The sequence below is a fragment of the Perognathus longimembris genome, chromosome 7 (assembly GCF_023159225.1).
Source record: "Perognathus longimembris pacificus isolate PPM17 chromosome 7, ASM2315922v1, whole genome shotgun sequence".
NCBI classification, from domain to species: Eukaryota; Metazoa; Chordata; class Mammalia; order Rodentia; family Heteromyidae; genus Perognathus; species Perognathus longimembris.
Genome location: NC_063167.1, coordinates 4,786,726 through 4,798,885, shown reverse-complemented (window position 1 = coordinate 4,798,885; position 12,160 = coordinate 4,786,726). Strand labels below are relative to the sequence as shown.

Below are 12,160 nucleotides of genomic sequence, written 5' to 3'. Positions count from 1 at the left end.
TTAGTGACAATTGTGAGCTCAAACAGATAAAATGGGTAACGAATATATCCTTGCACAGAGATAAACAGTAATTCAATCGGGAGCAAATCATTAGTACATAGAATGGAAAAACATACATGGAATTTTCTACTAAGCAACAATGAAGAAATAAAAGACAGTAAAGGTGTTTGGGGATTGCTGTTGTTGCGGTTGTTTTATTTTGTTCCAGTACTGGAGCTTGAACTCAGGGCCTGGGCCCCGTCCCTTAGCTTTTCTGCTCTAGGCTGGTGCTCTATCACTTGAGCCATAGCTCTACTTCTGGTTTTCTGCTAGTTAACTGGAGATAAGAATATCATAGACTTTCCTGCCTGTCAAGGTTGGCTTTGAACCTTGGTTTTCAGATATCAGCCTTTTGAGTAGCTAGGATTACAGGCTTGAGCAACCATTGCCTACACCAGTTAAGGTATGTGGAGTTTTTTGTTTTTGTTCTATTTAAAAGAACAGCCAACCTCTGATCATTATTTGCTTCCAGAAAGGTTCGTTTCATTGGCAAATCCAATAAAAAGATATTAATCCTCAAAAAAAAAAAAAAAAGGAGAAGGGGAAGAAATTTATTCTTCCCAGAAACAAGGTCAGAGTTCACATAGTTGAAATAAGTTAAAAGTTGAAATATTGAAAACCTACGATACAAGTAAAAGTTATACTCTAAAAAGAAAAGAGGGTCTGGCAAACAAGTGAAAGGGAAACAGCATTACTATGACATGCATGTGTTCATTACTTCAACACGTGCTTTTCACCACGTTTGCATTAAGAACTGAATGACCTCTGTAAGCCAAGAGTAGACAGAGGGGAGGAAGATCTAGGCAGAGATAACACCCAAACAGAAAGGTCCAAGGCACCCGGGAGCAGGGTGTGGTAGTCCTTTACTCCTATAACCTCAGCACTCAGAGGCAGAAGCACAGGATGGTGAACTTGAAGTTAGCCTGGGCTACATAGACCCTGTCTCAGACAGTCAAATGAGCACAATAAACATTGCATAAGAAGGTATTTTTATAAAGCTATTTAAGAAGCCATTGTTAACTGGGTGCCATTGCCATAGCTACCCAGAAGGCTGAGCCCTGAAGAATCACAGTTCAAAGCCAGCTTGGGGAAAAATCTGGGCTGGAGGTATAGTAGATCACCAGCTGTGAGCAAGAAGGCCCTGAGTTCAAAGTCTGGTACCACCAATGAATGAAGGAGGGAAGGAAGGGAGGGAGCGAGGGAGGAAGGGAGGAAGGGAGGGAGGGAGGGAGGGAGGGAGGGAGGGAGGGAGGAAGGAAGGAAGGAAGGAAGGAAGGAAGGAAGGAAGGAAGGAAGGAAGGAAGGAGAAAGAAGTTTTTTTTAGTTGTGTTTTGCTGGCTTTGGAGACTGATTGGAGTTGATAGAAATACTCTACAACTGGATAGTGGCGGTATTCACACAACTCCTTGAATTCTGCCTTTAAAAGACAGGTTTGTGGTGTATATATCATACCACCATAAAACTACTTAAAACTTTCACACACATACACACACACACACAGAGGAATGCCAGAATCAGCCATAGTGAAATGGAGAGAGAGCTCTAGTGGGATGGACGGTCCTATCATGAACATGTAGAGGCTCTGGGCAGCCTAGGTCCAGTTCTGGAGAGACCAGGGTCCTAGGGATAGTGTTTAGGGTGGTGATGACACATTCCTGCATGTACTCTCTGACACCTCTGGACAGCTACCAGCAAGAAGACCACCTGGAGGGGGGAGGAGGAGGCTGTGGGAAGCAGTGAGGCTGAGAAGATGCTTTGAAGGGAGGCTGTGCAACTCCCAGATGGGTGGGCTTTGGAGTGTGAGCACAAAGGCCTGAGCCAATGTGGTGAGAACGGTGCTGCTGTGTGCCGACATGGGAAAGGCAGGGGAAGAGCAAGGTTTCCAGGGTGGGGAATTAAATCTCTCTGTTCCCACATGTTAGTTTGAAATGTTGTTATGGGTTGAGCTGCGTTCCACAAAAAGAGGGGTTGGAGCCCTAATCCCTGCGTCTCCAAAGGGGACCTTATTTGGAAACAGGGCCTTTGCGGCTGTAATTAGTTAAGATGAGGTCATACCGCAGCATGGGGGCCCTTAATCCGACGTGACTGGTGGCCTCAGAAAAGACCATGTGACAAGGAGGTGGAGGCTGGAGTGAGCAGCTGCAGGTCAAGAAAGGTCAAGGGTGGACAGCCACAGCCAGGCGCAAGGAAGGGTGCTGCCCTGGGTGCCAGAGGCTCAGCGCAGACCTGCTGTCACCTTGGGCTTGGACTTCTGGCTCCACAACTGGCAAAGGACAAATGGCTATTGTCTCAAGCCGTCTAGTTTGGCACACATTGTGTCAGCCGCCCTGGGAATGAAGGCAGACACCTACCAGACATCCCAGATCTGGAAGCGTTTGGGGTCAAACATGCAACTGGAGCTAGAATGCTCTGGGCAAATAGATTGGACTTCACTCTGCTGTAAAATCCAACCAGCTGCTGCCTGGAGGAACTGCATAAACAGGGTAGATGCCAACCTTTCAGTAAGGATATTGTCAACATTCCTAGATGCCTACGTCAGGGCAAGAGGAGCAAAGCCCATTGTTTTGGCATCAGTTTAAATCAGCAGGGAGCGTTCGCAGATTTAAAAAAAAAAATCACTGCACAGTAGCACATCAAACAATGGAAAATGTAACACTAGATTCATGATCCGATCAACTGAAGCAAACCTCCTTGAAAGATGAAAATATAGCATAGACAGACAGACAGATGATACCCTGCCCTAAAACATCCTTGTTACTTGGTGACATCATATTCCTCCTGACGTTGCACAGCCCGTTCCTCACGTGGTCATGAATGAGGCTGCTTTAAACAAACCTACGGCGCTGTCACTCACATAAAAGCACAGAACATACAATTAGAGGACAGAACATCATACTCAATAATAAGCAACTACGTTGCTGGTTATGTATTTTCTACTGTATTCACATACTGACATACATGTTCACACCTATTTAAAAAGTAGACTATATGTTGAAAGGGGCGACATTGATCAAAACGCACTGTACTCATAAACTGCTTTGTTGGATGGCAACTCCTTTGTATAACTATTTAAAGATAATAAACAGACTTTATAAATAGTGGACTGTAAGACAATGTGCTATGTAGTGCCAACCCCACCCATGGGTCTTCCAGGACTCCTGACTGCATCAGGAGGTCACGTGCAGTGATTTCCAACACCACCTAGGTTTATGAAAGTTACCCGATGACGTTCAAGCAAAGGCAAACTGCCTAACAGTGCATAGCTCAGACCATGAAGGGACTGCAGATGGATGGTCTCCAGGCTTCCATGAAGTGACTTCAATAGTCACCAAAAATGATAAGAAGAAACAGTAAAGAAAGTAACCCAGAATGAATCAATATCTATGACAGAACTAGCTGGCATTAGTGGAGGAAAATAAGTGGTAGGGCAATAAAAACTTCTTCCCAAGAGTTCATGTCTCTCTGGTGCACAATCATCAAGTTCTAAAATAGAATTTCAGTATATTCTTAGATCAAAACCCATCATAAAAACAAAACATGGGTAAGAACCCATAGGCTCATGCCTGTAATTCTAGCTGCTCAAGAGGCTCAGATCTGAGGATTATAGTTTGAAGCCAGCTTGGAAGGGAAATTCCACACAATTCTATGTCCAATTAACCACCAAAGAGCTGGAAGTGGAGCTGTGGCCCACGTGGTAGAGCACTAGCAATGAATAAGAAAGCTCAGAGAAGGCACCTAGGCCTTGAGTTCAAGTCCCAGGGTGCACGCATGTGTGCGCACGCACATACACACACAGCATGAACCAAGCTGGACACCAGTGGCTCATACCTGTAACCCTAGCTACTCAGGAGGCTGAGAACTGAGGATTGCAGTTCAAAGCCAGCCCAGGCAGAAAAGTCCCTGTGAGACTTATCTTCAATTAACCAACCACTCAAAAACCAGAAGTGGAGATGTGGCAGAGCATTAGTCTTGAGCAAAAAGAGCTCAAGAACAGTTCCCTGAGCTCAAGCCCCAGGACAGACAAAAAAGAAAAAAAAAACATGAACCAAAAGTAAAGGTCCTTTCAAATACATCTAGGATGGTATAAAATTCAAAATAAGTCACTTTTATAGTAATAAGAATAAATATAAAAATTTTAAATTCAAAAAGGGGGAAGGGGTTGGTGGAGTAGCTGACATAGTAGAGCTCCTCTTTAGCAAGGACAAGGCATTGAGCTGAAACCGCAACACCAGCACAAAATGCACATAATTAAAGGTACAGACTAGGCATCAGTGGCTCACACCTGTAATCCTAGCTACTTGGGAGGCTAAGATCTGAGGACTGCAGTTCAAAGCCAACCCAGGTAGGAAAATCTGTGAGACTCTAATCTCCAATTAAATACCGAAAAGCCAGAAGTGGAACCATGGGTTCAAGCAGCAGAGCACTAGCTTTGAGGGAACTCAGGGACAGTGCCTAGGCCCTGAGTTCAAGCCCTGATCCTGAAACAAACAAACAACAAAAACCCAGTACTACCACAATACAATACCCCAATTTATGTAACACTGCCTTAAATGAACAATTCTGTCCATTAGTTGCCCGTCTGTAAGAAAAGCCAAGTGGGGAAGTCCACCCTCCCACAGCTGGCCACAGATGGTCAGGCCGCACTGGCCAGGCTCAAAGTACATCCATCCCCAAGTTCAGACCCTGGCACAGTAAGCTCCCTTTACAGGAACTTTGCTTAGTCCCTTAAGATACCCATTTTCTAAAAGAAAGCTCTTTGTATCTAAAATTCATGTCCAAATATTTATTCCAGCAGCTTCAACAAATTAAAACCTGTGGAGAATCCATTTTTAACAAATGTTGGTCTTCGGATTCCAATGAGCCCCAGTGGGTGTTTGGCAATGTCAGGGGTTTCCTGCCTTCTCTGTTTGATGAAATGTCTAGTTTTAACATTGTTAAGTCACAACTCACAGCTTGCCAAACCTCATATTAGGCGTTTATGTGGGCTTTCCCGAATACCCCTCCACAACTTAAATCTTACATGTTACTGCCAGCTACCAGGGAAATGAAATAGGGAATACAGGAAATATAAAGTGACTAACAGTGGTTGCACAACTTTTTCCCATGGGCATTTTCCATGGCTGGGAAACAAACTCAGGGTACAGCAGAATACAGTAAAATGTTCACAGACATCCTGGGGTTCAGTGTCTACACAGTGTATGGAGAAATTTCTAGTTTGGTTCCTGGAAGGTATTAATGTTGGAGTTGTAAATTTCTGTGCCTGAGGCTTGTTCAATTATATCTGAGTAGTTATGACTAAATACCATCAGAATTGTGTGTTAGCAAAGGTGGAAGTTTAAAAGTTTTATAGGTATATGATCACCTTTCTCTGATAGAAATAATGAATTCCTAGTCAGCTGCAATCATGAACCATCAAAACAAACACATTGACACCTCCTTATTCAAATCTCCCGTTCCACAGTCATGTGAACTTATAAGATACCTTTATGAAAAAGAAAAGAACATGAAAAGTAATAAATGTATATGTCATCTAAGAATTGTGTTTGCCAGCTTTCTGACACTGTGACAACATGCCTGAGCTGGTCAACTTAAAAGGAGGGAAGCTTTACTTTGGTTCACAGATTCAGAGGTCTCAGACTAACGTCAGGGGCGATTGCTGATTTGGGCTGTGGCAGAGCTGTATATCATGGTGACAATGTGTGGTGGAGGAGGGCTGCTCACATCACTACAGTTAGGAAGGGAAACAAGAGGTCAGGAGCTGAGAGCCAATGATGCTCTTTAAAGAACCCACCCCAATTAGGTAACTTTTCCCACTCTAGGTCTCTCCTCTCGAAACCATCACGGGCTCATGACAACAACATGGGCATTTCAGATCCAAATTATACCTTACAGAACGGAGAAAACAGAAAGCCATAGCACGGCAGCACACATCTATAAGCCAAGCTACTCAGGAATCAGAGAAAGGAGGATCATAGTTCAGCCTGGGAAAAAGTTAAGTGAGTTCCTATCTCAAAAACAAGCCAATGGGCTGGGAATGTGGCTTACTGGTGGTGTGCTTGCCTAGCGTACATGAAGCCCTGAGCTCGATTTCTCAGTACCACACAATCAGAAAAAGCTGGAAGTGGAGCTGTGGCTCAAGTGGTAGAGTGATAGCCTTGAGCAAAAGATCAGGGACAGTGCCCAGGCATGAGTTCAAGCCCCATGATGGGCAAAAAACAAGCAAGCAAACAAACAAAACAAGCCAAAGGGCTGGGGATATGGCTCAAGTAATAGAGTGCCTGACAAGCAAGTATGGTGAGCTGCATTCAAACCTAAGTACTAAAAAAAACAAAACCACAAGTTCGGTGTGGTGACTATAATCCCAGCAGTTGGGAGGCTAAGGCAGGAGGATCAGGACTAATGGATCAAAAGAAAGAAAGGGAGAGGGAAGAAGAGAGAGGAAGAAAGAAGGAGGGAGGAAGGGAACAATGTTGGCCACTGAAATTATATTCCAGTATGTACAAATAATGGAAGGCCAGAAAACTTAAGATGATGAAAACATAGGATATTTTTGCTTAAAATGGAAGAAGATAAGATTCTATAAAATACAAAACAATTTTTTTTGGTCAGTCATGGGGCTAGAACTCAGGGCCTGGGTGCTGTCCCTAGTCTCTTTGGCTCAAGGCTAGTGCTCAACCACTTTGAGCCATAGTCACTTCAAGTTTCCTGGTGGTTAATTGGAGATAAGAGAGGCTCATGGATTTTCCTGCTTAGGCTGGATTTGTACTGCAATCCTCAGCTCTCAGCTTCCTGAGTAGTTAGAATCACAGGCATGAGCCACCGGCAACCAGTTTGGAAAACAGAATTTTTAATCAAGATCCTTTAATCTGGAATCCAGCACCCCTTTCCTTTTGGGGTACTCAGGGTTTGAACTCAGGACCCTACGTGGCCAGGCTGGTGCTCTGCCACTTGAGCCTTGCCTATAGTGGGAATCCCTTTTTTTAGCTACAATAGGAAAACTTTGTTCATTTTCATAGCGAGCTTATTTTCTTAGATTTTTCTGTGGTGCACTTACTCATTACTTCTCTCTCTCTATCTCTCTCTTTCTCTTTCTCTCTTCCTCTCTCTCTCTCCCTCTCCCTTTCCTTTTCCCTTTCTCTTTCTCTCTCTCTCCCTCTTTCTCCTTGTCCCTCTCTTTTTCCTTTCCCTCTCCCTCTCCCCTCTCTCCCCTATGTATGTCCATATTTGTCTCTCTCTGCAAAAACAATAAAGCACTTAAAAGCATACTTGTAAGTTATGCAAAATGCACATAAGATTTGTCTCATGTCTTAGAACAAGTTACTCTTTGCCAACCTGCCAGATACCTACATCATAAATTTCCAATTTCTTTTTTTATCATCTGTTTTGTGAAGTCCTTTCTAAACTATTTACACTACAGTGTTGTGATCACAAAGAGAGTTGCATACAACTGCTGTTGTCCCATTCATCCTATTATTAACAAAAACAAGGGAGGGAAATACTGAGAATGGATAAAAGCCTGCGCCTGTGGAAAGTTCTGTGCGTCTGTGGACCCTGTCTTACAACCTAACAAAGCTTTTAGCACTTTGCCTTCCCTCTGGAACACAGATACAAGTCAGATGGAAAATTCACTGACTAAATTAAGAGGCACTGATTGGGCATGAAATTTCTCCTGAAAACCTCCCTTTGCAGCCCCACAGCGGAGGCATCGTGTGGGTGTCGGATGTTTCACTGAGAGGAAGTTCTTCCTCTCTGTACAAATAAATCATGCACATGGATTTTACTAAACTTTCTTATTGGCTCCCAGAAAAGATCTAAAGTAGGATGTGGGAGAGTAAACGGATCAAACATACAAAAGTTTTACTTCAGTGAATGAAAACAAGAATTACCATCATCAGGCAACTAAATCATTTCTAGATGAGACGCATTATTCTGCTAAGCAATTCTAGAAAACTCAAAGGCTGCCCCTTGCATCTGGACAGATATTCATTTTCTCATCACTACATAGGTATGTGTAAAAATACCCGCACTACAATAGTATGCTGGAACATTTTAAGAACAAATCTTATTACTTGCTGTTCTATCATTACTTCATAGTTCATAACACCTCCCACTACACATTGTATAATCTTAACCTTCCATTCTTCCTATCTATTCAGACATGTGTGCACCTTTCTGCCTATTTTACTCAAAGATCACCTGAACCTCTACAATGTCCGGATGGCACTGATGATGTCCTATCCATGTCTCAGCACTGTGGCCAAGGTCACCTTCAAGAGTGACAGGTCATGTCACCAGCATATGTCCTGGATACAACATAATCAAAATGGAACCTTTTCTCCCCTTCCCGAAAAAAACCCCAAGAACTTCAGTCAGATCATGAGGAAAGACCTAGACATATTCTAGCAGAGACATTATCTTAGTCCATTTAAACTATTAAAAAACAAAATGCCATGCACTGTGTAGTTTAGCATCAAAACAGAAATATAAAATGGAAATGTTATGGCTCATGGTTCTGGAGGCTGGGAAATCCAAGATGGAGGTGCCAGGAGGCACGGCAGTGGGTGAGGGCCTGCTTCCTAGTTCACAGATGACTCCTCTGTATCCTCATAAAGAAGGAAGAATATTCTAGTATTATCAGCCCTGGAAAGGATACTAATCCCATGATGAGGGTCCCCTAGAACATGGTCATCTTCCAAAGTGCCCACCTCCTAATGCCATCCCCTTGGGCATTAATGGTTTCAATGTGTGAATTCTGAGATAAACGGACATTCAAATAACAGCAGGGACATTCTTCAATATACCTAGCCAATACTCCTCAGAAGTGTCACCAAAAGCAAGGGAAATCTGAGAAACTGTCATAGCCAAGAGAGGTCAAAGGAGGGAGGATACCAAACATTATGCAGTGTCCTCCAGGAGATCCTGGAACAGAAACCAAAATGATCAAATGAGGGTTTCAGCTAATAAGGATGTATCAATATTGTTTCCTAACATAACAAATGTGTTATATTCATATTAGGCTTTAATAAAGGGAGAAACCAAGTGTGGGGACTCTCATCTATGTTGGTCTGTGAATCTAAACTGTTCTAAAAAACAAGGCCCAGCTTAACATTGATACAGTTGTTTTGCTTTCTTGTGTTGGTCCTGGGGTTTGAACTCGGGGCTTGGGTGCTGTCCCTGAGCTTTTGTGATCGAGGGTGGCACTCCACCACCTAAGCCACACCCCCACTTTCAACTTTTTGGAAGTTTATTGGTGATAAGAGTCTCATGGACTTTCCTGACTGGGCTGTTTCGAACTACAATCCTTAGATCTCAGCCTCCTCCTCTTCCTCCTCCTCTCTTTTTCTTTTAAATACGACATGATAAAGGGAAGAATCTGTAATGATGAGAAGTAAACTAAAACTGCCCAGGTTCAAATCCTCAGTAGTCAGCTCTGTGAGCTGGCTAAGTAACCCAACCTCACTTTCCTTGTACACCAGTATGATGTGTTAGCATAACATCCGAATTATTGTGAAATTAAATTACTTCATGGGAAGCCTTACACATCCCTGATCCTAAGTACATGCTGCAAAAGTGTTCACTATTATTTATTTTTCATTGCAAAATCCTTCTTAAGTACATTACTCCCTACTTAAAATCCTTAAGAAGGAACACATACTTTACTTTCTATTTGGGTAGTTGTCCAACTTACACATTACCCTGCATTACATTGCACTGAAGGTCTTAGGGATATAAAGCTTCTGTATTTGTGATTATGTCCTTAGAGTAGTTCAAAGTATCTATTTTATTCTAAAAAAAAAAAAATTAGCAGTATTTGGGATTGGACCCAAGGCCTCCCATTGTGCCGTCCTTTTGCTTCCAGCTTCTTTTTCAGATGGTGGGGTGGGGGGGGGGGTCTCCTGGTGACGACACTTAGGCTTGGACAACTATCTTCCTATCTCTGCCTCCTGAGTAGGTGGGCACAGGTATGGGCTACCATGCCTAGTGATTCTCAAACTTGTAGGGATGGGAACCTTTTTTCTGCCAAGGGCCATATGGATACTTATATCATCATTTGAGGGCCATAAAAGTTATCAATACAGGCAGACAGCTGTGAGTGACAGGAAGTCTATGTGCCTCCTGGAATACCAAATGGCTTTGAGGGACTGTGGATTGGCCTTTCTCTACTGGATAATCTACAGCTTTGCTCTGATAAATCTTCCTTTGCATTTTTATATCAGGGCTTGATATCTGAGCCTGGAGGCTGTCTGACAGCCTTTTCATTCAAGGATGGTGCTCTACCACCTCTTCACTTCCAGCTTTTAGGTGGTTAATTGGAGATGAGTTGTTTCAGGAGCTTTCTTGCCTGAGCTGGCTTGGGAATGTGATCCCAGATCTCAGCCTCCTGAGTAGCTTAGGATTTCAGGCGTGAGCCCCCATACCAGGCTCCCTACATCTTCTCAGGGAACTGCCTCATCGCTACATGCTTCCTTAATGCCAGAAAGCTGCCCTTGTCTTCGACTTCTCCCTCCCTTCCCATGTGCAAGCGATCCTTACGTCCTTTCAATTCTAGATTTAAATGGCAGCCCAGAGTCAGGCTTAATGGAATCTTTCTTGCTTTGCTCCTCCTCAACTGCCATCTCCTCTCCTCAGTTCTCAGGGTCCTCCTGGCGACGGCGGAATGCTCTCCTAGCTTCTCCCAACACACCAAGCTCTCTCCCACTTTTGGCTGTTCTGAACTCAAAACGTACTTCCTGCACATCCATCCTCTGGACCAAGCCTCCTCATCTCCAGGTCTCAGCCCAAGTACCATCTCCACTGCCACCACTGTCCCCTACCCCATCACCTGATGATAGCACTCTGATGGTTGCCATGATGTACATACCTCCAAGTTAATACCTTTCTTTCCCATTGGACTCAGGGTTTTAAGGGGACAAAGACTGCCTATTTTGTTTGCTAATGCATTCCCAATACAGGATACTACCTGCAGGCAGTGGACAGGTTAACTGATCATCTGATAACTGAATGAGTGCTTTATTCCTCCCCTTAACAAAAAACTAAGCTCTCCAGTGCTCCTGACTTTTTCTATTGTTTCTAGGATTTACCACGTTTCACAGGGCAACCAGTTCCCCACATTCACAATCTTGTTCTTAACTCTGAGTTTCTTCTTCTAAGAGCACGAGCTCTTAGAAATCGCTCCAGCCCAGGCCATTCCTTCCCCCCATCAGACGTTTGAAAAGCAGATTTGCTCTAGACCTTTGTGAAAAGGAGCGCAACGGAGGACAGACTTCTCACAGAAAACCCTTCCGTGTGACGAGAGAACTCAGAAGCAGGAAATCTACGTCATCAACTGTAAAACCTAAACCACAGCTTTACTATGTAGTTAAAAAGAAAGTATCTTTTTCAAATCAATATGCAGTCACTGAGTACCTGCCTCATCCTTTCAACCCAAAGGGGAACACTGTAAAGATATTCACAATAGAAAGCTCTGCTGGGGCTTTAGTCTATGTATTGACAAAACCTATTCTTTTCTTAAAGGAAATGTGTGTGGATGTGTATAAGTATGGGCTTAGAAGTAAATGCTACTTGGGAGCTTGCCTTTGGAATGCTGGCGAGGCCCCCTCTGCCCTTCCCTGGTCTCCCTAAGGACAGACCCCTTTCTTCGTCTTGTGGTCTTTAGAGGCTATGAAGAGAAAAATACTGCATCACCAAGTAAGGCATTTTATTATTTGAACTTTTTATATCCTTTAGATTTAATGAAATGACCTCCAGGACAAATTAAACCAAGTAATATACAATACGCAATTGAGAATTTGGAAATCTAGAATGAAAGATCTCAAAATATTTTTAAAACCCTCAAAGAATATATCACAATGACTATAAGAATAATAAAAGAAGATAATGTTCATCAAACTTTGATTCAGGCCCTGATCTAAGACAATTTTATCTGGACTTTTTTTTTTCTATCTAATAGCCTAGAGTCATACAGCTAGTGCTAGAGTATGAGGAGCTGAATTCAAACTCAAATCCTCTGACTGCAGAGCCCGGGCCCTTCAACACTGAACCAGTCTTCTTGCTCTTCCTTCTCCAGAATAAAAACGCCTATTACCAAGGGACACATCTGTAAAAATACTACTAAAGGACT

At 43.1% G+C, this 12,160-nt stretch overlaps 1 long non-coding RNA gene across 2 annotated transcripts in view; it reads right to left on the bottom strand.

The window, feature by feature from the left end:
• Positions 1–12,160, bottom strand: part of LOC125354532 — a 93,627-nt gene that overhangs the window by 78,624 nt on the left and 2,843 nt on the right. Inside the window, exons 2-4 of one of the 2 annotated variants that reach the window (XR_007211495.1) lie at positions 11,121–11,271; positions 8,841–8,958; positions 7,225–7,273 (exon numbers count right to left, since the gene is read on the bottom strand). This is a non-coding gene — a long non-coding RNA (uncharacterized LOC125354532). Of the gene's footprint in view, positions 1–7,224; positions 7,274–8,840; positions 8,959–11,120; positions 11,272–12,160 lie in introns of those variants that run through there. The other variant, XR_007211494.1, reaches the window with a different exon arrangement.